Below are 5,457 nucleotides of genomic sequence, written 5' to 3' on the forward strand. Positions count from 1 at the left end.
TCGATCTCCTTACGCTAGAAATCTCCTTCTCCTTCCTTCCAAAGCTTTGAGCAGATTTTGGGGGGTTTCTAGGGTGGTTTACGTTTAAATTAGGTGTTTTAAGAAGAAGGATAAAATAAGGTTTCACGTTATTTACATTCTTTCTCGCCTATCCTGCTGTGGCGCCAGCTTACCCCGTCGTGGCGCCGCCGCCCTAGTGGCATATGGCCCGACCTGGTGGGACAGTGGCCCAGTAATTTCCTGAAGTTTTGCTTTTCCTAAATAACGACGGTTCGGGTCGTTACAATATCGGTGATCAATACTACTCCAAAATACTCAGCTCAAATGTTTTAAAAACAAAAGATCTTTCTGTGGTTTGAGATAATTACTCAAAAACTAGCTCAAAAACTCTCTTGAAATCAGTGTTTCCTCTCTTGTTTAAATGTAAAAACATTTACTCTTTGGGAATACTTAGTTCCCATATACTCTTTTTGAAGAAATGAACTTCATTTGTTACTCTTACTTAACTCAAAACTCAAGTCGTAAAACAAGTTTAAAATATTTGTACAAGACTTCTTGAAAATACTCTATGAACTTTCTAGACTTGGCTCTTAACTTTCCTTGAATTTGAATTTATGGATTCAACGTTATGATTCACGTTTATGGATGTTTTCTAGATGTTTAGAAGCCATTTAGAGTAGTTAGAATCAATAGGAAGTGTTAGTACACCTTATACAGACTTAAACAGGCTAAACGATGAAAATAAGTTGGGGAGGACGGACACTGCACACTGCTGGCGCGCCTCGCCAACCCAAAAAGTTCATAGACCAGTTTCTGGCGCACTGGTGGCGCGTCTCCCCAGCCCTTCTGGCACAACAGGGGCTCGCCGCACTAGCATCCTCCAAAAAAGTTCAATTTTGACCCTTATTAATTCACTAAAAATGAATTAAATCAATTGGGTATGGAAAAGACCAAAATACCCCTGAAAAGTCCGGTTTTAACTTTCCTTATCTAGACAACCAACTTCAAATGGGCATATCTCCATCAACTTGAAATCGCGCAAACTCAGTGGCGTTGGAAAGATAATTCAAAGATATTTCCTATGGTATCTTGTAGCACACCTAACTCATCCCGAGCTAACAGTTATAGTCGTTTGAAGTTGACCCAAAACTAAAACTTAACATAACTTAAACAAATTTCCAGATTTTTCATTCTTTCCAAAAATGACCGTTTCTAATTCTGGCTCTTTTACTTTGCGAGGTGTTACAATGCAAAACCATGATACTTATTAATATCAACAATAAAAATATGTCTATTAATATCATAATAATAATAATAAATTAGGATAGTTGGATGAAAAATATGAACTTGTTAGCTAGATCAAATTTGTATTCGTAAAAAAAATATTTTCTTTTAAAAATAATTTCTAATAATATAGGTTTAAACTAAATAATACCTTTATTATATATGTGCTCAATGTAGATTTCCATAAAATTTTATTATAAAACTGTGATTACGAATAGAATATAAAATTTCGAAAAATACATGACAATAAGATATTCAATATTCTTTGTAGTTCACTCGCTCCACAGTTCTAATAACAAATAAATAAATAAAAAATCTCCACAACAGAACAAAGTCGACTTAAATTCATAGCAAGGAATCATTCAAAAGTTTTTTCCCTTCATATTGTTTAGGTACAAAGAAAATAAATTTTAAAAATTTATCAAATATAAAAATAATTGTCCTTCATTCATTTAATAGCCGTTTTCCTTATATATGGTTTACACAAAAAAGTAAAATAAATAAAAACAAATAATACAATATAAAATTAACTGACCTCTATTTCATTTTCACATGAAATAATTTTGTAGTTATTTTTTTTTTGCAATCAAACTTCATTCAAAACGTAATGACGTATCAATTACAATTCTTTATGATAGGTTTCAAATGTTCTATAGATAATAATTACTACAACAAATGTCAATTCAACTTAACAATAATCTCACAAATAAAATAATTCAAGTACAACAAATACACATATTAATCAACATGCACGACAAAATAAAAACACAATAAAAATTAATGAAACTAAAAAAGAAGAAAGAAAACATCATAAATTTTTTACTCGCTAAGTATAATTCAAGCAAAAAAAAAAAAGGCTTCAAATATAGTTAAAAAGCATAACCATTCAATATGAAATCAATGAAAATGAAAAGTAGAAAATAAATTAAGTATAAATAATAAGAATTAGAACTATAATTTTCAGTAATTTCAGCTGAAAAGAATTTAAATATATACTAAAAAATCAAAATTCATTATTCATAGAGTAGACAAATAAATACATAAATTAACAGAGAAATAATTGAAAAATGCTAGAACATTTAAAGTATAAATCATATGAAGTTAAGAAGGTAGAAAGAAGGATTGTAAAAGAAAAAATAAGGAGAGAAATAATAAATAGTAGTTGGGGGATGTTAGCTACATATGTATGTAAATATAAGAGGTGGGAAAAAGAAGATGAAATATGATGACTTTAGATTTTAAAAAATAATATCACATAAATATTAAGAAATAAAATGGTATAAAAATTTAAGAGAAAAAATATTTTTCTAAGCCATAAAGAGGTAGTATTTCACTATTGTTTTTGTCTTACCAACAACAAATAGAACAATACAAATAAATATATAAAAAAGGAATTAGCAAAATATATTCACACCATAGAAATTGATCAAATGAAAAAGAAAAATATCTTTTTGTATTGAACGCCACATACATCAAGAAGAAAGATTCATATATGTTCTATCCTGATTATATATTCTTATATTATTTTTATTTTATCCCTATGTTATAAATAAAATTCTTAACTAATAAGTTGGTTTAATATTTAATTATAATTTTAATTCTAGAAAAATTAATCAAATCTCATTCGTTTTCTCATTCTAATTCACTATTAAAATGACCGAATGAAAGACACAAACTATTTCTTCGATCTCTATAGGTTTGTGATAAAATAAAAAACTTTTGGTGATAAAATAAAAAACTTACCTCATATGCTTCAGTAATTTGGTGAAATTGGATACCACAATTACTTCCTTCCTTCATATCCATATGTTACTGAAAATCAATCAAACAAAATTTAGTTGATTAACATATCTAATAAATAGAAAAGAAAATGAACAAAAATTAAAATAAAGAATCAAAAGACAATGATTTCATTGAATGCCAACACATTTTTTAACTAAGATAAAAAAGAAATGGGAGAAAATAGAAATGAGCATCCATCATTTCTATATTTAAGTGTTATTTATAGATGGGTTAAGCATTAAAAAATTAGGGAGAGAAGTTGATGAGACATGTTACTTAAGTAGAGAATGCAAATAGGTATAGGTTTTTGTGTAACTCATGGGATATAATTAGATGCAATAATAAAATTTTAATTATTAAATAAATTGATTAATAAAAATAATAAAGCTAAAACCTCAAAAAAGAGGAAATAGATAAATGGTATCCTAAGTTAGAGAAGGTAGCACAATACTTTGTCTATGTCACGACCTGAGTCTACACCTTGGACGTGGCCGACTCTCAAGAACCATTGCTGGTCCCCAAGCGAACCCTCATCCTGGCTGACTACAAGCGGAAGACTAACTTAAGCATGCAAAAACTTAAAAGTAAATAAATTCAAATACTCAACTTTAAGATAATCTGAACAATACTGAATAGATAACTTTATAATATATTCAACTCGCCATAAATAGGCAACTTAAGTCTTTAAAACATTTAGCAAAATAAATGAACAGACTTCTGAAACTCTATTGTCTATTTATGAAGCCTCTAAAACTGACAAAGATGGAAGTCGGGACAAGACCCACGACATCCTAACAATATAACTGAAAGTACAAGTGGAACCCTCCGGAAGCAAGGAGGATCACCATAGCTAACTCGAACTGCATGCGGTATCAACAAAGCGACTGTTGATGATCCTGCGTACTTGTATCTGCATCATGAAGCGATGCAGGCCAAATGGCTCAGTACATGGAATGTACGAGCATGTAAGGGGAATTCTAAAGCATAACATAAGCTTGAAATGGTGGAATAGAAACATATTTACCTCTTCGCAACTCACTCAACTCAACTCAACTCAACTCAACTCAACTCAACTCAACTCAAAGAAACATAGTTCAACTCAGCTCAGAGAAAATTGGGTTCAACTCAATGATAAGATATTCAACTCAGTGAAATAAGGCTCAATTTATTATAAGATATTCAACTCAGTGAAATAAGGTTCAATCTGAACAATAAGATACTCGACTCTGGGTACTCAACTCTGGATACTCAACTATGGATACTCAACTCTGGATACTCAAGTCTGTATACTCAAGTCTGGATACTCAACTCAATATAAAGCAACAGTACATATGCATTATATGAAACACTTTTAAAATAGTAGAAAACAACTCAATGTATTGCAAAAATACAAAATAACTCTGTTTGTATGCAAGGATACAAGATAAACTCTGCTTGTATATGAAAATACAAGGTAAACTTTATGTATATAAGAATACAATATATAACAGTGGCAGGTTCCCTAACCGACAACCATCACTGTGAGCTATGTGATGATACAACGTTCTGCCTCACGCTGCCAAGTCCGTCCTATACCTTGTCGGGGGTATAGAACCTAACTACTAAGTGGATCCACTAGTCTATGCTAAAAAACACTAAGGAATCATCTAAAAAGTATGTCCCTTTTCTACCCATGCTGGTTACACGCAGGGGCGGAGCTACGTGGAACCGAGGGGGTTCACCTGAACCCCCTCGCGAAAAAATTACACTGTATATGTAAGGTCAAATTCTGGTTTTATGGGTATATTAATTAAAATGAATCCCCTCAACACTAAAGAGAAGGATAGCGGAATGGTCAGGGGGTTCAAGTTCCGCCTGGAAGGGCTGAGTTCGAATCTCATCAGGCGCAATAGTGCTTTTCATCTTTTTTTTATGCTTTAAAAGGGCTGAGAAGTTTTGGGCCCAGATTCCCAAACAAATGAAAAGGCCTCATTGGTTCAATGTGAAGCTTTATCCTTTTTATTTTTCATTATTTTCTTTTTATGCTATTTTTTTTTTTTTCAATTTGTCTTTGTTTAAATTTATTAGCCACATTCTTTGTAAATTTTTCTTTTAGATTCTTCTTATTTATATTTTTCATTTTGTTTCTACATAGTTCTCTTTATGTGTACTAAGTTGAAGAAACGATAAATTTTTATTAAATTTTAAATTGAGTTAGAAAAAATATTTATATATAATAAAGTAAATTAAATTTAACCGAACGAAGAAATATTAAAATTGTGAATAGTTTTTTAAACAAAATCTTTTAATTTAATTTTCTTTCTTTAATTTCATTGTATTTTTTTTCAATTTTATTCTAAGGAGATGAAAATTAAACTAATCTTATTTGATTTATTGATCATTTGTTTTTTT

Source organism: Solanum tuberosum, unplaced genomic scaffold (genome assembly GCF_000226075.1).
Source record: "Solanum tuberosum cultivar DM 1-3 516 R44 unplaced genomic scaffold, SolTub_3.0 scf00671, whole genome shotgun sequence".
Taxonomy (NCBI): Eukaryota; Viridiplantae; Streptophyta; class Magnoliopsida; order Solanales; family Solanaceae; genus Solanum; species Solanum tuberosum.